Below are 25,482 nucleotides of genomic sequence, written 5' to 3' on the forward strand. Positions count from 1 at the left end.
TCCGGATCTCCACCCACGCCGCGGTTCCAGGCGCTGGGGCTACAGTGTTGCGGGACGGCATCCACATGCTGCTGGCGGCTTCTCCCAGGAACAAGATGGCTGCAGGGTCCTGGCGTCCCTGCTTTTATAGCCGCAGCTACATGCGGCCAGCCGCCATTCCGTCTCCTTTAGCCTCTTTTCGGCCCTTCCTCTATCGGTGCGGGGTTTTGGCCTTCGCGCCTCTGCTACTCGAGAAGACGCTCGAGCGGGAACTTTAAGCGCCAAAGATGGCGACTTCTGAAATTTTCTGGCCGGATACCTCCGGCGGTTACAAGGCGCACCTCTACCCAACGGCAGAGCGGTAAGATCCTGTTTGTGACGCCAAGTTGTCGCGGGCGGAGGAGGGGACGCCGCGCTCTCCCACTGCTCGGGTCCGGCTGGCACTGCGGCCTGCTGCTGCTGCTCGGTGGCTCAAGCGATGGGCCGGATCCCGGGGACTCGAGCGGCGCTCCTCGCCCGTGAGTGAAAGGGGATTGGGTTTTGGGATAGTTTATTGTCCGTGACGCCACCCACGGCTGTGGTGATTGAGTGGACACTACCGCTGCTCTGTTTTGGGAGCCCGGGAGTGATGGTACGGAGTAGCCAGTTGTTGATTTGCCGCTCCGTGGGTAGGGGTCTTGGTGCTCCCGGGGCCCGGTGATGGGATTGGGATGGTGGACAGGCGGGGATGGGGCCTGTGGAGGTGCAGGGGCGCAGGGACAGCGCTGTGCCGCACGGCACGGAGGTACTCACTCAGCCAGTAAACACGACACAGTTCTCGGTAAACAAACGGCTGGTTGGACGGGTCCCTCGGACGGTTCACGGTGCTGATGTTCCCTGCAGTTAGCAGTGACGGTCTCTTCCCTGCACCTATGTAAAGTCTCTTGGTAGCGATGGGTCCCCACCGGTTACCCACTCCTCGGCTTCAATCTGGGCCGAAGGAGCCCTACTTTGCCCGCAGGTGCTGGCCCTGGGAAACTGGTGCCCTGGCGGTGGCGGTGTCTCCCCTTCACGGTCGGGCTGTTGCCTTCAATCGGGACTTGGTTGTTAGGAGACAGAGGTCCCCTTCACTGACGGATTTGGCAAATTATGGCGACTCCTAGCCTTGCCGGGATCCGAAAGGCCCCTGCCCTGGTGCTGACTGTTCTTCGTATACTGCTCCGGTACCGCCGAGTCACCACCCGTCCGCGATCCTTCCAGCAACCTCCGAGCAGTCCCCCTGCAGACTATCACCGCCGTCTGCTGACCTTCATAGTATCATAGTATCATAGTTTTTAAGGTTGAAGGGAGACTCTAAGTCCATCTAGTTCAACCTGTAGCCTAACATGTTGATCCAGAGGAAGGCAAAAAAACCCCAATGTGGCAAACAAGTTCCAATGGGGAAAAAATTTCCTTCCTGACTCCACATCCGGCAATCAGACTAGTTCCCTGGATCAATACCCTGTCATAAAATCTAATATACATAACTGGTAATATTACATTTTTCAAGAAAGGCGTCCAGGCTCTGCTTAAATGTTAGTAGTGAATCACTCATTACAACATCATGTGGCAGAGAGTTCCATAGTCTCACTGCTCGTACAGTAAAGAATCCTCGTCTGTGATTATGATTAAACCTTCTTTCCTCAAGACGTAGTGGATGCCCCCGTGTTCCAGTCGCAGGCCTTGGTGTAAAAAGATCTTTGGAAAGGTCTCTGTACTGTCCCCTCATATATTTATACATTGTGATTAGATCCCCCCTAAGCCTTCGTTTTTCCAAACTAAATAACCCCAAGTTTAATAACCTGTCTTGGTATTGCAGCCCACCCATTCCTCTAATAATCTTGGTGGCTCTTCTCTGCACCCTCTCTAGTTCAGCTATGTCCTTCTTATATATCGGTGACCAGAATTGTACACAGTATTCTAAGTGTGGTCGCACTAGTGACTTGTACAGAGGTAGAACTATATTTTTTTCATGAACACTTATACCTCTTTTAATACATCCCATTATTTTATTAGCCCTGGCAGCAGCTGCCTGACACTGTCCACTAAAGTGAAGTTTACCATCCACCAATACACCCAAGTCTTTTTCTGTGTCTGTTTTACCCAGTGTTCTACGATTAAGTACATAATCATAAATGTTATTTCCTCTACCCAAGTGCATGACCTTACATTTATCTACATTAAACTTCAATTGCCACTTCTCAGCCCAATCCTCCAATTTACATAAATCTCCCTGTAATATAAAATTATCCTCCTCTGTATTGATTACCCTGCAGAGTTTAGTATCATCTGCAAATATTGAAATTCTACTCCGCATGCCCCCAACAAGGTCATTTATAAATATGTTGAAAAGAAGTGGGCCCAATACTGACCCCTGTGGTACCCCACTATGAACTGAGACCCAGTCCGAGTACGTACCATTAATAACCACCCTTTGTTTCCTATCACTTAGCCAGTTTTTAACCCAGTTACACATATTTTCCCCTATCCCCATTATTCTCATTTTATGTACCAACCTTTTGTGTGGCACCGTATCAAAAGCTTTTGAAAAGTCCATATACACAACATCCACTGCATTTCCCTGGTCCAGACTTGAACTTACCTCTTCATAGAAGCTGATCAAATTAGTTTGACAGGATCGATCCCTCATAAACCCATGTTGATACTCTGTCATAAGGTTATTTTTCTTGAGATACTCCAATATAGTATCTCTCAAGAAACCCTCAAGGATTTTACCAACCGTAGAGGTTAAACTTACCGGCCTATAATTTCCCGGCTCAGTTTTTGTCCCCTTTTTGAATATTGGCACCACATTTGCTATGCGCCAGTCCTGCGGTACCGACCCTGTTATTAAGGAATCTGAGAAGATTAAAAATAATGGTCTATCTATCACAGAACTCAATTCCTGTAGTACTCTGGGGTGTATGCCATCCGGGCCCGGAGATTTGTCAACCTTAGTGATTTCGAGGCGGCGGCGTACTTCCTGCTGGGTTAAGCAGGTAATATTCAAGTGTGAATTTATGGTATCACTGGTCATGTCATCTGCCATGGCATTTTCTTGTATAAAAACCGTAGAAAAAAAGTCATTCAGCAGGTTGGCTTTACCCTCATCCCCTTCCACCATTTCACCAAGACTATTTTTAAGGGGGCCAACACTATCGCTTTTCAGTTTTTTACTGTTTATGTAGTTAAAGAATATTTTAGGATTATTTTTACTTTCTCTCGCAATGAGTCTCTCTGTCTCAAACTTAGCTAACTTAATTTGCTTTTTACATATTTTATTTAATTTTCTATAATTATATAATGCCTCATCACTACCTACCCTCTTTAATTCTTTTAAGGCTTTCTGTTTTTCTTTTATTGCTTCCCTTACAGCTCTATTTAGCCATAGGGGTTTCCTCCTATTTCTAGCATGTTTGTTCCCATAGGGTATATTTTCTGCACAAGCCCTATTCAGGATGCTCATAAAAGTCTCCCATTTGCTTTGTGTACTTTTATTACTTAGTACATCATCCCAGTTTATTGCACTAAGATCATCTCTCAACCGTTTAAAATTTGCTTTCCTGAAGTTTAGTGTCCTTGTAGCACCTCTACTAGACATCTTACTAAAGAATACATGAAAACTTATTATTTTGTGATCACTATTCCCCAAGTAACCCCCAACTTGTATATTTGATATGCGGTCTGGCCTATTGGTTAGTACAAGGTCTAGTAGTGCTCCCCCTCTTGTGGGGTCCTGTACCATTTGTGAAAGGTAATTATCTTTCATTGTTATCAAAAATCTATTTCCTTTGCTGGAACTGCAAGTTTCTGTTCCCCAATTTATATCAGGATAGTTAAAGTCCCCCATAATAATTACCTCTCCGAGACTCGCTGCTTTATCAATTTGCTTTATGAGGAGATTCTCTACCTCTTCCATAATATTCGGCTGTCTCGGTCCGGGGCACACACCCGGACCAACTTCAGGCTTTACAAAACTGTTTCTTTTCACTTTACTTCAGCTTCTCTCCTAAGCTCCTCTACCACTTCACTTCCTTCTACTTTCCCTTCCCTCACTGTTCTCTGTTCTGCCTGGTTCTTCCCGCCTCCAGGGCTGTGAACTCCTCGGTGGGCGGAGCCAACCGCCTGGCCCACCCCCTGGTGTGGACATCAGCCCCTGTAGGAAGGCAACAAGGATTTAGGTTAGCTTAGATGTACCTGCAGGGAATGTGGGGTGCATGTGGTGTTGTGACCTGTGACCCCTGGCTTGCCCAGGGCGTCACACATCCATGCCGATGACGCTGGGCTGTTAGCATGCCCCTGTGGGCAGCTAGTAGGGGGAACTAATGGCCTTGCGACTAGTCCCTGCGCTTACATACTTACATTATGATATGTATGCTACAGGGACAGTTAGGCAGGGATTAGTGATATGCATCCAGAACTGCTCGTGGTCCTGGGTGCTTATTGCACCTGACAGGTTCACTTTACCTTGTGTTCTCCAGCTCCTTCAACAACGCTTTTCTCTCTGCAGCTTTGCCGCACTATTTTGCTGTTTTGGCAGCTATTTACAGCAGCTGTAATTGAGGCGCCCGTGGGGTCTTGGGAATTATTCGTCACCGGGCCGATTTGGCGGGGCTTTGGGTTGTCACAGTGGCCTGGCCCGGCTCCGTGATCCCACGGTGTCCACTAAATGATGGAGTCCCTGCGATTTGAAGCTACACAAGGACCCGAGTCCTTGGGATGGTTATATTCCCCGTCCCGTATAGCAGGCAGCGCGAGTCCGTTGATGGGCAATCCTATGGTCATGGCTCCTGGCTCTATATGGTGCTTTGCCCCGGGCGCTGTTGTGGGCCCGAAGACTTGAAAACCTCTACCCGGTGGATGCTGCTGGCAGGCCGTGAAGTGCCCACCACTCTAGAGCTTCGCACCATGAGGTGTGCGCCGGTCCTGAGGGAGCAATTAGCTCTCCCCTCAGCGACCGTATTCTCCTCCGTCTCACTTGGTTCCCCGGTCAAGACTCTCCTCAGTGTGTGTTTCTGGCTCCTACTCTCCAGATCAGTCGCCCCAGAGATAGTGGGTGGGAGGCCCCAGACGATATGGTGACCATACTAAATGACCCTACCTTAACCCTGTCCCGGTGAGAGGGCAACTGGCTTATATGTGGTCGTGGATTTTGTGGACCGGCACCGACCTCCTCCTTACCCGGGATGAATACTGCACCTCTGGTGAGATGCAGTACCCTGTGGCGACTGAAGCCTCAGGGGAGCCACATAATCTGTCTTTTAGGGGCCACGTCCCATCTTTCATGGCTGCTGCACTCTGGATCCTACTTACTAGAGCTGAAGTTTGTGCTTCAGAGCTGCTCTTTGTCACATAACTCCGGACAGGTAACAGCCCTAAATAGGCCATAGACTCGACAGGGAGCCAGAATGGAAACTGCTATAAACCTTTCAATGCAGTCAAGCAGCCTGAACCCCAAAAACCCACCAAGGTCAGCTCGTCGTCATAAAACCTAATAAAAAAGGTGCGTTTGTTTCTGAATGGGACCTTTTTATTACGTGACATTCCTCTGGGTATCTAAGTGACCTGCGCTCCTTAGAAGACTCACCCAAACCTCCCAAGGTAAAGTATAGGCGGATAAGCGAGTTTATTAGGTGTGTTCACTTTATAGCAGGCCTTCAGTCTGCAAACCTAAACCTCTCCATTATATGTGGGTCACAATGCGGTTGTCGAAGACGGAATCACGTGATTTACTCACTGCTCCAATATTGACTCTGTTCTGCAATATTTTATTAGAAAAATGCTTGTGTATGGCATGTGGGATGGGTTTTATCATGATGTCTGTTGTGCAACAGTAGTATACTGAGTCTCACGTTATCAGGAGTGAATATCGGCCTCGGATCTTTTAAAAAGTGCCCCCTCGTCTCTCCATACTCGCACCAGATGAGGACCTGTGTGTCCTGTAAGAAAAAATGGCGGCACTACTATCTGTGCGGTGTCCTCCTTCCATCTACAAAGCTTGTAGAAATGGTGGAAAAAAGGAGCCCTAATGGTTGAACATTACTGATGAGTGAGCACAACCATGCTCGGTACTCGAAACGAGAAGGTCCAACCCTCGGAAAGGCATTACTTGACTACCGAGTATAATGGAAGTCAATAGAGAACTAAAGCATTTTTCCAGAAGATCTTCCAACCTGCTTGTTTTAAGTACCGAAGATGATAAGTAATGTTCGTGTAGCGCCCCTGAAAGCATCAGGGTGCTACAAGGTTCTGCATCCCCACAAGGATGCAGGGCCTACCCCCTAGGGCCACGAAAGACCAGTGCCGGTAACACACAAAAATTCCAGTTTTCCCCAACAATCCCCCATACAATGGTACCCAGCTAGGGTGGGACCATGGATGGCCGCCTAGAGGTGGAGCCACTCCAGTCCACTAGTTGACCAGGTGGGAGGGGCAGACGGAGGAGAGTAGTCAGTCAAGTGTCAGACAGGCAAGGAGTGAAGGTGGAAGCGAAGTGACGTCTTGACTCAGGTTAACGGTGACCTGGTACCCAGGAAAAGTAGTTGCCGGTGAAGTACTCCAGGAACTACACACCTACAGGGTACAGGACCCAAGACAGGCAAGAGCTCCAAGCCGACCTTTTAACACCTGCACAGCGAGGGGACCATCAAGGACCTTGCTGACCCTAAAAATCCGAGACTCAGTAACAAAGGGAGAGCCGGGGACAGAATCAGAGACTCCAACCCCACAGGGTTCACGTTACCGTCATACGGACAGAACACCACCGGACGGAGACCCCAGTTGCTCTACGCCACGGGGACCCACTAACCAGAGACAGGTGCAGGGGAAGAAGGTACCAGATTACTACTATGGCACTGGGACAAAGGGGACTTGGAGGTGAAACCAGCCAGCCTCGGGTAACCAGTTACCGCCAGCAAAAGTGAGTAAAGACCAGTTGCACTGAACTTCTGTGTGGACTACCTTCTTCTGACACCCGTCACATCACCTATCTTTTGGGGCCTGGCCCTGCTTGCGGAGGGCCTACCATCCAGGCTGCAATTAACACCAGCCCCAGTAGTAACATTGTGCAGCGGCGGCTCCATCTATATAGCCACAACACCGCAAGTGGCGTTACGTATGAACATTAATCTAATCCCCTGTAAATACACCCCATTACAAAAAGGGCCCAGGGAACGGAACCGGGCAACGGCCACCAAAGTAACAGTCCCAATATATACACTGCCTGGGACCGAGTACCCCATATCCCTGGGCACGACACTCGCTCATCACAGGCAAAGTCATGAGTCATGAGTCAGGTTGAGGTTTTGGGGTGTTAACGTTCATCCTCGAAACTTTTTCGCTGTTAATGTGGTTAAGTACAGTGGTGTGAAAAAGTGTTTGCCCCCTTTCTGATTTCTTATTCTTTTGCATGTTTATCACACTGCAATCTAAGGGGAAAACTTTTCCCCTTAGACACCACTATAGCTTCTCATAGAGCCAGATCAGATCTCATACTTTGCACTGAGGAGGGGCAATCACCCCGAAACACCAAGTCTGCAAATTGAGGTTCTGATCTGGCTTAAATCCTAAGTCATATGACAAAGCTCGTTAAAGGGCCACTTTTGACTTTTAGGATTGGTATTTCAAATAGGTGGCACTAGAGTTTGTCTCCTTCCTCCCCGAAGAGACAATTTGATTATTCACACTTAAATCTTTCAGATCACCAAAGAAATGTAAATATTAGACAAAGATGACACAAGTAAACATAAAATGCAGTTTATAAATTAAGGTCTTTATTATTAAGGGACAAAGAAGTCCAAACGTACAGGGCCCTATGTGAAAAAGTGATTCCCCCCCACCACCCTGTGGTTTATCATAACTTTGGGAAGCTGAGTTCTATTTCCCTAGCCACTCCCGGGCCCGATTACTGCCACTCCTGTTCTCAGTCAAGAAATCACTTAAATAGGACCTGCCTGACAAAGTGAACTAGACAAAAAGATCCTCAAAAGCTAGACATCATGCCGCAATCCAAAGAAATTCAGGAGCAAATGAGAAACAAAGTAACTGAGATCTATCAGTCTGGAAAAGGTTATAATGCCATTTCTAAAGCTTTGGGACTCCAGCGAACCAGCTGCCGAATTGCTGCCAATCAGAATGTTGTTGACAGTTACGCTCGGAAGAGCTGTTCTGTTGACATGAGCAGTTGAATAGCCTGCAGGAACGGTTGATGATCATTCTTGAGCCGGTGCTGGGTATCATTGGTGTGGTTGTGGTAATACAGATCTCAGCATTCACAGAACTGCTAGATCAGTAGCAGATAAAACAGTGATTTTATCAAAACTGCAGCATAAGCCCAGTAAGTGATACATTGCTGGAATCACGGTGTCTGTCTCCACATGAGGCTGCTCACAAATTCCATAGCAAAAACCCAGTGTTGGATTTCATCTCCGCTACTAAAATAATTAAATATTGCACATTGAAAGCCGTTGGGAAAGGAAAAAAAAAAAGAATTGCATTTTTTTTGCCTTTTTAAGGGTACTTTACATGCTGCGACATCGCTAGCGAGCGTGTTAGCGATGTGAAATTCTAGATCGCAAGTGCGATCTTTCGAGATCGCACATAGGTCATTTTACGCATGTGCGATATCGAAAGATCGCACTTGCGATCTAGAATTTCACATCGCTAACGAGATCGCTAGTGATGTCGCATCATGTAAAGTACCCTTTACTCAAATTGGAATATTTTTCTGTGCATTTTTTAGTAAATGATAAAGAGAACTCCAAGTCATCTTCCTAATAACAAGCTCTCATACAGCAGATGAAATAAGTATTGAACACGTCACCAATTGTTTGTGGTAGTAGATTTATTTCTGAAGGTGCTATTGAAGTGTAATTCTCACCAGATGTTGATAACAACCTATCCAATCTACATGGGCTAAGAAATCAAACCATATAAGTCCATAAACTAAGTTACATGTAATAATGAGAAATGACACAGGGTAAAAGTATTGAACACGCTGTCTTAAATTTATTTAACACTTCATACAAAAGCCTTTGTTGGTGATGACGTCTTCAAGACTCCTCCTGTATGGAAGAACTAATCGAGTGCTCAGGTGAGATTTTGGCCCATGCTTGCACATAAACACTTTTCAAATCCTGAAGGTCCCATGGGCTCCTTCTATGAACTCTGACCTTTAGTTCCTTGCATAAAATTTCTGTTGGATTTTTGTCAGGCGATCGGCTCGACCTCTCTAGTATCTTTATTTTCTTTATCTGAAACTAGTTGAGAGTTTCCTTCTCTGTGTGTTTGACATCATTCTCTTGCTGAGATGTCCACCCTCGTTTCACCTTCATCATCCTGGTACATTGTGGCATATTTTTATCAGGAATGTCTCAGTAGATTTGTTCATTCATCCTTCCACCAATTACATGAAGTCTGCCAGTGCCGTATGCTGAAAAACAGCCCCACACCATGATATTCCCACCTCCAAACCTCACTGTTATATGGTATTTTTGGGGTGATTTGCCTTTTGGCCTCCAAACATGATGTGTTTTATGGCATCCAAAGAGTTTAATTTTGATCTCATCTCACCAGACTATATTCTCCTGGTATGGTGAGCAAACTTTAAACGCGCTTGAACATGCTTTGGTCAGCAATAGAGTCTTGCGTGGTGAGCATGCACACAGGCCATGGATGGTGAGTGCATTCTTATTGTTTTCTTTCTTTGAAACAATTATATCTGCTGATTCCAGGTCTGTCTATAGTTCTCCACAGGTGATCCTTGGATCTTGGACAACTATTTTGATTCTTTCCATTTCTCTGTCTGAAATCTTGTGGAGCACCGTATCATGGCCACTTTATGGTGAAATTACATTCTTTCCTGTTCCAGATTATGGTCCCAACTGTGCTCACTGGAGCCTTTAGTAGTTTAGAAATTCTTCTTTAACCAATGCCATCAACATGTTCTGTAACAATAAGGTTGCAAAGGTTTTGAGACAGCTCACTAGTTTTACCCACCATGAGATGTTTCTTGTGTGGTACCTTGGTAATAAGACACTTTTTTATAGGCCATCAGTTGACCAGCTGATATTATTTCTCAATAACCATGCGTGCCTACGATTGGGAATAGCAACGATTTGGATACGGCGTGTTTTCGTTGTGTCCAAAACGCTTCGTCGTCCATTGGATGGGATTTACTGTGCTTCTTTTCTCAGCGTAAACTGACCTGTGGCTTGTCTTCCCAAGCCGCAGCATGTCAGTTTATGCTTGCATAAATGCGAGTGTTATCAGAGGGAAGAATACCACTACAGTCCGCAGCACCCCGAAACCTGGTCGTGAGCACGGGCATCTGCTTTCTTCTGCAGACAACACCCGCATCCAGGACACAGCATGTCTGGATCATGGGCACGTACCCCAAGTGGCAGGATTGCTTTATACCTACTGATAGATCAGCTGGTGTGATGACTTTTTGTGGCTTTTTGCACCTTTTTCTTCATGTGTCCAATACTCTTTCCCTATGTTATTTTTCATTATTACATGTAACTTAATTTATAGACATCTATGGTGTGATTTCTTTGCCTGTGTGGATTGGATGGGTTGTTACCGACAGCTAGTGAAAATTTCATGTTAATAGCACCTTTAGAAATATATTAAGGGGTTAAAAATGAATGGATAAAAACTTTTTTTTAAGAATATTTGTTGTATGAAAATATCAGTGGGGTTTTGTATTTCTAGTGGCCCCGGTGATGTCTGTTCAGCTCATACTAAGGCTTGTTTCAGACGTCCGTGTTTTAGGTACATGTGACATCCGTTTTTAACACGGATGTCACACATACCCATGTTACCCTATTGTGTACTCACACGGCCGTGTTTTCACACAGACCGTGTGGCTCGGCTATTTCACACGGAGACGTGTCGTTTTTCTCAGCACGGCTGTCACACGGACCGCACACTGATGTGATCCGTGTGACATCAGTGTGACATGGACCGGAGAAAACACGGGTTTTTAAATAAAAAGATGTTCTATATTTACCTGTATCCAGCGATGCTGTCTCCAGCTCTGCTGCCTCCCGCTCCTGACCCCCGCTCATTATTTTCATTGATTATTCAGTGCAGTGAGCAGCTGGGAGAAAGGGCAGCATGGTGACAGCGCTGGAGACAGCACTGGAGACAGCACCGCCGAGGACAGCACCGCCGAGGACAGCATTGTTGGGGACATCGCTAGTGACAGGTGAGTATCCAGCCTGCAGTGTGTGTGCAGGGACATCCAGGAGGTCATCGGATGACCTCGGATGAACTCTGATGACCTCCTGATGACACCCCTGCGACAACTGCACTACAGCGAGTGTCACGATGGTGACTTCTAGGGGTTCATGAGAGTTCATTGGGAACTCTGATGACCCCCTGGATGTCAGTGCACAAACTGCTGTATACTCACCTGTCACCGGCGATGTCCCCGGTGGTGCCCCCGGCGGTGCTGTCCTCGGCGGTGCTGTACGCAGCCTGTCCCCGATATGCTCCGGCTTCCAAATCCTCGGGCAGTGAATAATCAATGAAAATAATGAGGGGGGTCAGGAGCGGGAGGCAGCAGAGCAGAAAACAGCATCGCTGGATACAGGTAAATATAGGACATCTTTTCATTGCAGAGACACGTGTTTTACCCGGTACGTGTCACACGTATGCAAACACGGATGTCAATCGTGTGACACACGCGTGACACACGTATGACACACGTGTGGCCATAACCATGCTTGTGACTGGTACCTGATTAAACATGGACGTCTGAAACCAGCCTTTGTCTGTGTTTTCGGATGGAGACGCGCAGGGATCTCTCTGTGAGACGCCATATTTAGTTTGGGTTGCGTAAGGCACAAGGTGAAGAATGTGCTATTGTTTTGTTGGTTTCCTCACAGGCTCTTATCAGATTTGGCTATTTATAGAGGATTCGCACAAATACTGAACGTTTCCTTCCACCATTGCTCGGTTTCTGTGACAGGAGTCGCAGTTATTTACTTAAGTAAAACATCTCAGCTTCTTGGGTTAATGATTCATGAACATGTAACACTAATAATCGCAGTTCTTACTGAGAGGTGGAGCAGTGCACGGATATATTCAGTATTTAATGGCTGCCATGGGGCCTAGTAGTTTAGGCCTCGTCAAAGCATCCTAAAATAAAAACCTCTGTTTTGTTGCCCATAGCAACCAATCACAGCTCAGCTTTCATTTTTTAAACTGTGCTAGTAAAATGAAAGCTGCATTGTGATTGGTTGCTAAAGGCAAAAGACACTACTTTTAGCTCATTCTCAAACATCTACTGTGTTTGCCGCCATTGACCCCCCTTTTATGTTTTTATGCTTTTGTTTTTTTCTCCCTTTGTTCCAACAAGAGATATCATTTCTATATTTTTTGGATGACATAGGCTAGACAAAAAGACTGCCGACACTCCCAAAACTGCAATGTGAACAGGTGCATAACTGAACGTTTTGGTTGACATAGCCATATGAGAGCTCCGCCTGTGGGGAGCGACAGCATCCTGGCTGCACTTAACATCTGCCCCGGCGAGAGACTCTGCAGCGGTGGCCTCCATCCCTGGCCGCCTACCACAGGTGACGTCACGATCCTAATGGACTTTCCTAACCTCCGACTACTACCGCCATCCTCCCTGCCACCCTCCAATCCTCCTTCCTGTGCGCCTCGGGGTAACAGAACTGGGCTAGGCCACAACTTGACAACGCAGAGGATCTGCCCCCCCCCGGCCCGGCAACGAGTAGGTTAAAACACCTGCCCGTAGGGTGCTAGAAGACGACATTTCAAATGGTGCCATTTTTCCATCTTTTTTTTTAATCTTTTTGAACTGTTTTTACATAAAATCTGCGGTTTTAAGTGCCAAAACACTTCTAAATATATTTTTTTTGTTATGGTGTATAGCACCGTCTTGCAGGACCTGACAGCCAGCTCTGATCAGTTCTATGAGAAATCTGAGAAATCAAATTCTGGAACAGCGGGCTAATCCTGCCTGCTTCACTGTGATTGGTCTGTATTTCCAGACAAACCAATCACAGCAATTGCCAGGCAGGACCAAAGTTGATTGGTCCCCGGCAGGTTGCATGTATGTCTCGATTGTAGTAGACAATAGTTGATCCCTGGGCAGGTGGCAGTATGTCCCCATTGTAGTAGAAAATAGTTGGTCCCTGGGCAGGAGACAGTATGTCTCCATTGTAGTAGACAATAGTTGGTCCCTGGGCAGGAGACAGTATGTCCCCATTGTAGTAGACAATAGTTGGTCCCTGGGCAGGTGGCAGTATGTCCCCATTGTAGTAGACAATAGTTGGTCCCTGGGCAGGAGACAGTATGTCTCCATTGTAGTAGACAATAGTTGGTCCCTGGGCAGGAGACAGTATGTCCCCATTGTAGTAGACAATAGTTGGTCCCTGGGCAGGTGGCAGTATGTCTCTATTGTAGTAGACAATAGTTGGTCCAAAGTGTGTTAAGTCAGTGAAAGGTGGTGGAGGAAGTCTCATGGTTTGGAGGATGTTTTCTACAGCAGGAATTGAACCTCTCATACAGCTACATGGCAGAGTGAATGCAAGTGTGGATCAGAACCTTCAACAACACATGGTTCTTGCATTCATCACTCAATCAGCTGGCAATTTTCATGCAGGACAATTCCCTCTGTCACACAGCAAAACTGGAAAAGCAGTTCCTGGAAACAGAAAACATTGAAACAATGAAATGTCCAGCCCAGAGTCCTGATCTAAACCCAGTAGAAAACCTCTGGAAAATCTTTGGTGACAAAGTTACTGCCAAGAATCCGCAATGGTCAAAGAACTGTGGAAGAGACTGGAAGAAGAGTGGACCAAAATCACACCAGAGCAGTGTGAGAGACTAGTGATGTGCTGTGGCCGCAGATGTGTTGGAGTCATTCACAGCGACGGCCGGTGCACGTCCTATTGATTGGTTACTGCTGTTACCTGCAAAAAATTTACTTATAATCTTTCTCTTTGCTACAGTCATTGCTGTTCTCTAATTATGATCATCACTCTTTGGGTAAAATAAAGGTTTTATGTCGATAAACTTTGGATCTTTTGTAAAACACTGTTTTCGTGGCATGGTGCACCCCTTACAAAAACCCTTCAAAAAAGTTTGGACACACCTTCTCATTCAATGAGTTTTCTTTATTTTCATGACTCTGAAAATTGTAGATTCACGTTGAAGGCATCAAAACTATGAAATAAAACATGTGGAATGAAATACTTAAAAAAGTGTGAAACACCTGAAAATATGTCTTATATTCTAGGTTCTTCAAAGTAGCCTCATTTTGCTTTCATTACTACTTTGCACACTCTTGGCATTCTCTTGATGAATTTCAAGAGGTAGTCACTGGAAATGGTTTTTCAACAGTCTTGAAGGAATTCCCAGAGATGCTTAGCACATGTTGGCCCTTTTGCCTTCACTCTGCGGTCCAGCTCACCCCAAACCATCTCGATTGGGTTCAGGTCTGGTGATTGTGGAGAGCAGGTCATCTGGCGTAGCACCCCATCACTCTCCTTCTTAGTCAAATAGCCCTTACACAGCCTGGAGGTGTGTTTGGGGTCATTCTCCTGTTGAAAAATAAATGATGGTCCAACTAAACACAAACCGGATGGAATAGCATGTAACTGCAAGATGCTGTGGTAGCCATGCTGGTTCTGTATGCCTTCAATTTTGAATAAATCCCCAACAGTGTCACCAGCAAAGCACCCCCACACCATCACACCTCCTCCTCCATGCTTCATGGTGGGAACCAGCCATGTAGAGTCCATCCGTTCACCTTTTCTACAAAGACACGGTGGTTGGATCCAAAGATCTCAAATTTGGACTCATCAGACCAAAGCACAGATTTCCACTGGTCTAATGTCCATTCCTTGTGTTCTTTATCCCAAACAAGTCTCTTCTGCTTGTTGCCTGTCCTTAGCAGTGGTTTCCTAGCAGCTATTTTACCATGAAGGCTGCTGCACAAAGTCTCCTCGTAATAGTTCGAGATGAGAAGGTGTGTCCAAACTTTTGGTCTGTACTGTATTATATATATATACACACACACCGTGTGTGTGTGTGTGTGTGTGTATGTGTGTGTGTGTGTGTGTGTGTGTGTGTGTGTGTGTATATGTGTGTGTGTGTGTATGTGTGTGTGTGTGTGGTCATATAGTTTATGCTTTACTGAGCAACATTTGCTCCATCTGTTCATTCTGAAGGGACTTATTTACTTTATGTACATATTGGCTATTATGAGTAGCCATTGGCAGTGCGTGGTACACCGAGGACCTCTGCTGGTCACTTCTAGTAAAGCATCATCTATTTCTTGCAGATTTTGCTGCCATCGCCTACAAATCGGTAGAAGATGTCTCGTCTTGCATGACCACAGCTGCATCCATAGCATAGAACAAGACGTTGTTGAAAGAGGGGTGAAATCTGCAATGAAAAGTCACATCAGAAACTGACATGCGGAGGGTTTCCCCTCTGCAGGACAAAGCCCGTACTGAATCATTTGACAGCATTTAGATGAGATTTCTTCAAATGTCATCCACATACCTGCATGTGCATTATACTACTATATACACCGCTGTGCCTAGATACACACCAAGTTTCAATGTCATAACTAATAATTGGTTATAACACCTTCATTAAAGCACTACTACAGCGGTTTTTTTTGCTTTTATTTTTTTATATTTCACCGCTGGAGGGGTGCTTTAAATCTAAGCCCCCTGCCCACGACCTACACTCACCTTCCTGCATTTTCATCTTTTTCCAGTGTCACTCCGGTCGGTTTTCAGGGATTTGTGATTTGCTGGCAGCTCTATTGTTTCATGGTCACGCCAGAGGACACAACTCAATACAAGTCTATGAGAGCCTCGTTCTGGCATTGATCTAGCTTCATCCTTGCCTCATTCTAGCCTAGTTCTTGCCTCATTCTAACCTTATTCTGGCCTCATTCTATTCTCATTCTAGCCTTGTTCTCACCTCATTCTGGCCTCATTCTGTCATTCTAGCCTTGTTCTGGCCTCATTCTTTCATTCTAGCCTTGTTCTGGCCTCATTCTTTCATTCTAGCCTTGTTCTGGCCTCATTCTTTCATTCTAGCCTTGTTCTGGCCTCATTCTGTCATTCTAGCCTCGTTCTGTCATTCTAGCCTTGTTCTCACTTCATTCTGGCCTTGTTCTGTCATTCTAGCCTTGTTCTCACCTCGTTCTGGCCTTATTCTGTCATTCTAGCCTTGTTCTCACCTCGTTCTGGCCTTATTCTGTCATTCTAGCCTTGTTCTCACCTCGTTCTGTCATTCTAGTCTCGTTTTCATCTTGTTATGGCCTCATTCTGTCATTCTAGCCTCGTTCTGGCCTTGTTCTGTCATTCTAGCCCTGTTCTGGCCTCGTTCTGTCATTCTAGCCTTATACTCACCTCGTTCTGGCCTCATTCTGTCATTCTAGCCTTGTTCTCACTTCATTCTGGCATTGTTCTGTCATTCTAGCCTTGTTCTCACTTCATTCTGGCCTTGTTCTGTCATTCTAGCCTTGTTCTCACCTCATTCTGTCACTCGGCTAGCCTTGTTCTGTCATCCTAGACTTGTTCTGGCCCCGTTCTGTGATTCTAGCCTTGTTCTCACCTCGTTCTGGCCTTATTCTGTCATTTTAGCCTTGTTCTCACCTCATTCTGACATTGTTCTGTCATTCTAGCCTTGTTCTCACCTCGTTCTGGCCTTGTTCTGTCATCCTAGCCTTGTTCTGGCCTCGTTCTGTGATTCTAGCCTTGTTCTCACCTCGTTCTGGCCTTTTTCTGTCATTCTAGCCTTGTTCTGGCCTCGTTCTGTGATTCTAGCCTTGTTCTCACCTCGTTCTGGCCTTTTTGTGTCATTCTAGCCTTGTTCTCACCTCGTTCTGGCCTTTTTCTGTCATTCTAGCCTTGTTCTGGCCTCGTTCTGTGATTCTAGCCTTGTTCTCACCTCGTTCTGGCCTTTTTGTGTCATTCTAGCCTTGTTCTCACCTCGTTCTGGCCTTGTTCTGTCATTCTAGTCTCGTTTTCATCTTGTTATGGCCTCATTCTGTCATTCTAGCCTTGTTCTCACCTCGTTCTGGCCTTGTTCTGTCATCCTAGCCTTGTTCTGGCCTCGTTCTGTGATTCTAGCCTTGTTCTCACCTCGTTCTGGCCTTTTTCTGTCATTCTAGCCTTGTTCTGGCCTCGTTCTGTGATTCTAGCCTTGTTCTCACCTCGTTCTGGCCTTTTTGTGTCATTCTAGCCTTGTTCTCACCTCGTTCTGGCCTTGTTCTGTCATTCTAGTCTCGTTTTCATCTTGTTATGGCCTCATTCTGTCATTCTAGCCTTGTTCTGGCCTTGTTCTGTCATTCTAGTCTCGTTTTCATCTTGTTATGGCCTCATTCTGTCATTCTAGCCTTGTTCTGGCCTCGTTCTGTAATTCTAGCCTTGTACTCACCTTGTTCTGGCCTCATTCTTTCAATCTAGCCTTGTTTTCACTTCTTTCTGGCATCATTTTGTCATTCTAGCCTCGTTCGCACCTCGTTCTGGCCTCATTCTGTCATTCTAGCCTTGTTCTCACCTCTTTCTGGTGTCATTTTGTCATTCTAGCCTTGTACTCACCTCGTTTTGGCCTCCTGTGTTTGCCTCTGGCTCCCGGGCTTCAAGCATGTGTATTAGGGCGGGGCTGCGCTCACTCACCTTGTCTTATAGGGCCAGCATCCCTGGAACAGGATATGGCTGATACAGGTGCAAGGTATATAAGACTTCCCTTTCCATGTGGGCGGGGCCTGATCAACGTGTTTCCATAGCTAGGTGCTCAAGTCCCTTTGTACTTTGTCTCCAAGTCTAACGCTGTCTCTTCCTGAGAGCCTGTCTGCCGCCTTGACATTGTCCCGATTGCGAAGTTCTCCAGGAAGTGTCCCGTGACTGTCTGCTGTGGTTTCTGCCATCATCCGTCAGTTTGATCCTGTCACCGGTCCCTGGTTACCTCGCTCTGCACATCCCGTCTGGATCCGGATCCTGCCTGTTGTCTCTACTCGGCACCTGAACCCGGTTCCAGTCATCCGTCCTCCCTACGACTCCCTTTGGACTCTTGCAGACTTCTATAGGACTTGGACTTCGTACCTCCGGTGTTCCGGCTACCGTGCATTTAGGCCCTCTGGCGTGGTGACCGGACAGTCCCTGTATAGGGGTTAGCTCCAGGTTGCCTCTCTGGGGGAGTCCGATGCACGGCCCAGTGAATCCACATCCAGGACGTTACAGCCTGTCTGGGCCTTCAATCTGCTCAATTCGATTCTAGTACCGAGCACTCAAGCTCGATCATCAGATGGAACTCCTGACATCCGGACAGTCAGAAATTACAGTCACAAGATGGCGGCGTGAAACTAGTGTGGCAATGAAAAAGGATGAAAATACCAGGTGAGTATAAGACAGGGAGCTTAGATTTAAAGCACCACTTTAGTTTTTTGGGGGGTTTTTTGCACTGCTGGAGTTTTGTTTTAAATTGAAGTCCCCTGCCCCCTGTCTGATACTCATCCTCCAACGGCTTCACCTGTTTCTAGTTGGTCTCCAGTTTTTTGTGACTTGCCAGCAGCTCCACTTTTTCATGTAGTATGCCGCAGGTCACAACTCAATAAAAGTCTTTGAGAGCCTCGTTCTGGCTCTTATAGACTTCCTTTGGAAGCTTATGACGTAAGTTTTGACTTCCGGACAGTCAAATGTTACAATCAACAACAATACACATTATTATTAGACATAATGTCACCTACAAAAAATACCCATGCTCTACAATGTATAGGCTCAGTGTCACGCACGGACTTGGGGAAGGTCCGGCGTGAGGCAAAACACACAACGAACAGGGTTTTCACCACCACAAGGGGTACACTGGGGGCAATTTAACAATGGTGGGCCTTTGCGCTAGTGAGAGGGAAGATGGAGACCTCCACTACTGTCACGTCTGGGGATAGAAGCTATACCGGCCGTAAATGACAACACATAGGAGGGGGAAGGAAATGGGGGAAGTGGTGACTTCTGACCTTGTCCTGCAGCTTACCCTCACAGTCCTAATAGACCCTATACAGGTTCCGCACCTGTCGCCGAGCTGGAATACTTGGGGCCCTATTTCACCCTAGCAAATGGGCCCTAAGTAAGGATGAAGGGTATGAGCTCATCATCAACACCACTATCACTAAATGAAGACACAAGGGAACAATACAGGGAAAACATAACAGCTATCATCAGAGGCCTGATAGATAACAAAGACAAACACTTATCTGAGCTGCAGCAACCACAGGAGTCTGGAGCAACAGAACAACACAACTTCTTCACAGCTCAGTCAGGAACAAACTATAAACCGTGCCCAAATATCCCCAGAGTGAGGATTATAAAGGAAGTCAGAGGCTGGCAACAGAGAGAAAAAACTGACAGATTCCCAAGCTCCTAGAGTCTACAGCTGTAGAAACAGGAAACGGTCAGAAAACAACACATGCTGCCAATCTCTGGGATTTTCTTACACTTACTGCCACAGAATTGTCAGCCGGCCTTGACGCATCCGTGACATCCACTTACCTCCAACTGTATCCTACACTCCTAACCAGTCACTATACAAGTTCCTCACTTGTCGCCAAGCAGGAACCTGAAGCCCCGAGAGACCCTACAATAGTCCTGGCTAGTGAGTGGGCAGGTAAATATCACTAGTCCCACTACTGCACTAAAACAATATTCCAAGAAAGGAAGACAAACAGAGGAATCAACAAGGGATAAACTCCAAACTCTTTGCTGCAGTCAGGCACCCGGAAAGCAGCCTACACCAGACAGAAAGAGTTCCAACAGCTCCTTCCACCTCCAGGCCAAGTCTCAGTCTGAGGATTCAGTATAACTGGCACACTCTACAGGCAGTAAAGGGTGTATATAGGGACTTGGATTGGTCCCAAACCGGAAGCACCTGAAAAGGTAATGAGAAGGCTGCTGGCAAGGAAGACTGACATTAACCCTAAGACTGCCAAAAGACAGGAAATATTGAGCACCTTGAATGGAAATAACTCTCTAGCCCTCAATCTGTCACTTGTCTCATAATTTTGCAACATAGAAGCGGTTATATATACAGGTTACAGGTATGTGTGCTCCATTATGGTTCTGCTTTTAACTTTATCTAGGAGGCCGCATGGCACATGAAATACAGAATATAGAGTAGGACCCCCCTATTGAGATTTGCCGTGACGTTGGCAGGGGTGGCTCAAAGAATTGATCAATTATTTGCTAAAAATCTCATTTATATTACAGTACAGTTGGAATAAATCTGTGAATTTGTACTTTTTATATGATGCATGCCATTTTCAGATCGTGCTGGCTCCCCTCTCACTCGTCTCATAATGCAGAGAGACAGCCGTGACACTCAGTCTGACATCCGTTTTTCCTGGATAAAATACGGATCCATTATACTTTATGTTCACAAGTCCCTTTTTTGATCCAAGCCATGGATCAAACTCGCCAATGCATACCTACGGGTGCATGAAAATTGGATACCATCTGTGTGCTGCCCGTGATTTGTGTTATCATGGTAGGAGAAAATTTGTAATTTTTTTTTTTTTTATTTTATTTTATTTTTTTTTCTTTTACATTTTTATTTTAGCATATGACAAAATAGCGGATTAAACTCTGGTGATAAAATCAGAAACTCTGACAAAAAAAAAAATGATATGACTCAAAACTAAAACATGTAAATATAAGTCCTTGATTCTATTAAATCGTGTATCTGAAAATAGTATTTTCATTTACTAATGCACACTTTGGGGCAAATTGGCACCTATGGTACGAGCAGCCATTGTCACAGCGCAGTACACTGAGGACCTCTGCTGGTCACTTTGAGTAAAGCATCATCCGTGCCTAAAATGTCAGGTCCTCTCACCACAGATTTCTCTTCCACAAATGTGCTGCAGATCTGATGTGAAATGTGTTGCATGTGGATTTTACTGCAAATTCACTGCTGATTTCACCGCTTATGGATTTTGTTAGGCAGAGGATCCAAAATGAAAAGTGAATGAAAGAAAAAGTTTTTATCATGGCAATTTCTATTAAATCTAGAGAGGTCACATACATTATAAAAAGTTGTGAAGTCATTTCTTGCCATGAAAATTACCTTGGCTTCCAGGACTTCTATTATTTTTATGTATGGGGCTAAGAATAAAAGTCTGGTAGTTGCTAACTACCTGCGGTTCTGCATGGCCGTGATCTGTGCTGGCTCAGGCGGCCATTCCCCTGCTTCACTTCACCTCTTGTCAACAGATCAGCTCCTCTTCTTCCACTTTCCTTTGTTGATGAGGCGTCACTGCAGATGTCATGCTGATTGACAGCTGGTTCCCTAATTGTGGAGAACTAGCTGTCAATCTGCATGACGTTGGCATAGATGCGCGATAGACAAAGCAAATTGGAAGAGAAAGAGCTGCCCTGTCAACGTCACTGTTAGGCGAGAGGCGGTGATCGTCTGGGGTGGACGCACTGGACCGTGCACCTGACTCCACTGAAGGAGAAACCAGCAGCGAAGCCCTATACAGGGATTGTTTGGCACTCCAACAGAAGGCTCAAATGCACGGCAGCCACGGACCTGAGGAGATAGTCTCTTACGAACGGTATAAGTCTCTTAAAGTCCGCTGCAGGTGTGCTCGGTTGTGGCAGCACGGTGATTGTCACTTGTACTTGGCAGCACGGAGGTAGTGGCTCTAACGTGGCAGCACAGAGGTAGAAGTTCGGATGCGGCAGCATGGAGGTAGTGGCTCTGACGTGGCAGCATGGAGGTAGTGGCTCTGACGTGGCAGCATGGAGGTAGTGGCTCTGACGTGGCAGCATGGAGGTAGTGGCTCTGACGTGGCAGCACGGAGGTAGTGGCTCTGACGTGGCAGCACGGAGGTAGTGGCTCTGACGTGGCAGCACAGAGGTAGTGGTTCTGATGTGGCAGCACGGAGGTAGTAGCTCTGACGTGGCAGCACGGAGGTAGTAGCTCTGACGTGGCAGCATGGAAGTAGTAGCTCTGACGTGGCAGCACTGAGGTAGTGGCTTTGACGTGGCAGCACGGAAGTAGTAGCTCTCACGTGGCAGCACGGAGGTAGTGGCTCTAACGTGGCAGCACAGAGGTAGAAGTTCGGATGCGGCAGCATGGAGGTAGTGGCTCTGACGTGGCAGCATGGAGGTAGTGGCTCTGACGTGGCAGCATGGAGGTAGTGGCTCTGACGTGGCAGCACGGAGGTAGTGGCTCTGACGTGGCAGCACGGAGGTAGTGGCTCTGACGTGGCAGCACAGAGGTAGTGGTTCTGATGTGGCAGCACGGTAGTAGTAGCTCTGACGTGGCAGCATGGAAGTAGTAGCTCTGACGTGGCAGCACTGAGGTAGTGGCTTTGACGTGGCAGCACGGAAGTAGTAGCTCTCACGTGGCAGCACGGAGGTAGTGGCTCTGACGTGGCAGCATGGAGGTAGTGGCTCTGACGTGGCAGCACGGAGGTAGTGGCTCTGACGTGGCAGCACGGAGGTAGTGGCTCTGACATGGCAGCACTGAGATAGTGGCTCTGACGTGGCAGCACGGAGGTAGTAGCTCTGACGTGGCAGCACGGAGGTAGTGGCTCTGATGTGGCAACATGGAGGTAGTAGCTCGGACGTGGTAGCACGCAGGTGGTGGTTGAAAGCAGGCTCTAGGACTCTAGGACGAGACAGAGGTTAGACACATGAGACTGGTGATAGGACTACACAGGTACCTGAGAATTAGCAACGCACTGTTATGCAACGTTTCTCAGGCGCCGCTTGTCATACAAGGTGGACTTAAATACTTTTAAGGTAATAGGTGACCTCAGAAATAACTTCCGAGTAATGGGACGCTGGCTCTTTAGGAAACGGGGCGTGGCCATGCGTGCACCCTACGGGCACTCACGGAAGCATTGGGTGCGGCCTGGGAGAAGTAGGAGTCCGTGGCGGACCCTGGGCAGGAGAAAAGTGAATGACGCCACCGGGCAAGAGAGAGGTAAGATGCCCCCGCAGGAGCCTGAGAGTGGGGACGTTCGGGAATACCGCGCTGGGACCAGGCAGGTGAGAGAGAGGGCACTCTCACTGGGAGCGGGAATGTGCGGGAATACCGCGCTGGGACCAGGACCGGGCACTACACTAACCTTAGTGGAAGCGGATGAATCGTCTGCATGAGCAGTACATGACCGCTGTCAGCCATCAGGAATCGCCGCTAGGTAGAACAGGTAGGTATTTCATAACTGCCTGCCTGTTAATTCTTAGCCCCATATGCAAATATAATAATAGTCCCAGATAACCCCTTTAACTAGAAAAAATCTATTTAAATAAAGTGGTAATTTGCTGTGAAGAAGACTTCTGGGTGCCCAAGAAAATCCCACAAATGCCAAGAGTGTCTACTCAAAAGGATTCAGCTACAGGATCTGTTTAATACTAGTGCAGGGCTTGCTCAGAAATGGCACCAGGCAGATCTCAGTGCATCTATATCAGGCATGCACAACATACGACCCGTGGGCCGCATATGGCTCGCATAAGGATCTTACGCGCCTGCGGAAAACTGGGCAGCTCTGCTTCTCATCTTCTATATTCAGCTGTGGGTTTGCATCTTTCAGGCACAAACACAGTTGAGTACTTGTACTCCAGAACTGAGGCAGAGGAGAGGAGACTAGCGCTCGTCATCCCCCACCCTGGCATGCAGCAGTGTGATTATGGTATCATGCTATGACCTCATCACACTGCTGCTATTACCAGCGCTGCAGGTCAGAAGAGGCGGCTGGAAATAGTCAGCACTCCATGAGGAGCAAAATATTATTTATGCTATTAAATGAGGAAGGAGGGGGGTTGGTTTTGCCATGAGGACGAATTAAGGTCCATCAGGGAGGGGTTATGAAGGGGGAACAGTATGCAGAGGGGCAATTTGGGACATATTTTGAAAAGATGCTGTCACAAGGAGTTTTGCTCAAAAATCACTGTGTATCATGGCGGCATCAGATGCTGTTCATACTACAGATTCTCTGTGGTTTCTCTGGTGTTTCTGTGTTACACAGGCAGACTCGAGCATCAACAAGCTGTGTGCTTATTAATAATCAGGCTAGCAAGAGTTAACCTCTGCCTGCCTGCTGGTTGCCTCTGGGATCACATGTTGTTAGAAACCTATCACATTTGCTCCCAAACTTTTTAAGATGGTGGAGTCTGTCTTCCCATGCTGACTATAGTTTATTGCTGTGTTGGTCTGCAAGCTGTTATTTCCCAGGCCTGCTGGTGATTATTTTGCTTTATACTTGGAGTTGTTATGGAGTTCTACCATTGTCTTGTTGTTTCCTCCCTGCTCTCATATTCCTCCTAGGTTCTTATTGTCTTATACCTTTGTGTGTTTGTGCCAAGAGATAGAGTTTTGGTTTCCCCTATTTGTCTATTTATGTTGGCTTAATCACTCCTATGACAGCCCTCCCCAGAGCTAGGGGGGAGGGGGTATATGATCAGGGCTGGTCAGGAGCAGGGCAAGGAAGACGGCTCAGACATCTTCGCCTTTAGAGGTAAGTCTGAGATCAGAAATGGCTAGGGCCCCCCCTAGCCTGAGGGCCAGTCTAGGAGCACCTGTTCCAAGCGCTCTCCCCCCTCACCATGACATTTTCAGGGTGTGGGAGAATATTATGCAGCGGTGCATGGTGTGGGGGACATTATGGAGCGGTTCAGGGTCGGGGGGGGTACATTATTGAGCAGTGCATGTGTAGCACCCCTGAAGCCATAAGGGAGCTACAAGGTACTGCATCCCTCACCAGGATGCAGGGCCTACCCCCTAGGGCCCCGGAAGACCAGTATCGGTAACATCAAACACTCCACATAATCCCGGTTTTCCCCAACAATCCCCCATACAATGGTACAGGGCTAGGGTTGGACCAATGGATGGCCGCCTAGAGGTGGAGCCAGTCCAGTCCACTAGTTGACCAGGTGGGAGGGACAGACTGTGGACAAAACAGTCAGTTGAACGGAGAACAGCAGAGAAGGAGGAAGTGGAAGTGGAGGTGAAGAGACATACGGACTTGGAGTAACCTAGTGCCGAGGAGGGTAGTTGCCAGTGGAGTACAGTGGAGTACTCCCGGAGCTACTCACCAACCGGGTACAGGACCCTAGGACAGGTAGAAGCTCCAAGCCAGCCTGTTAACACCTGCACAGCAAGGGGACCATCAAGGACCTTGCTGACCCAAAGAATCCGAAGAGTCAGTAGCAAAGGGAGAACCGGAGACAGGACCAAAGACTCCAATCTCACAGAGTTTACGCTACTATCAGGTGGACAGAAGTGGAAAAACCACCAGACGGGGTCCCCCAGTTGTTCTATACCACGGGGACCCACTAACAAGAGGCAGGTGCAGAGGAAGAAGGTACCAGATTACTACACTGGCACTGGGACACAGGGGACATGGAGGTGAAACCAGCCGGCCTCGGGTAACCAGTTACCGCCAGCAAAAGTGAGTAAAGGCCAGTTGCACTGCACCTC

This window comes from Anomaloglossus baeobatrachus, chromosome 3 (assembly GCF_048569485.1).
Source record: "Anomaloglossus baeobatrachus isolate aAnoBae1 chromosome 3, aAnoBae1.hap1, whole genome shotgun sequence".
Taxonomy (NCBI): domain Eukaryota; kingdom Metazoa; phylum Chordata; class Amphibia; order Anura; family Aromobatidae; genus Anomaloglossus; species Anomaloglossus baeobatrachus.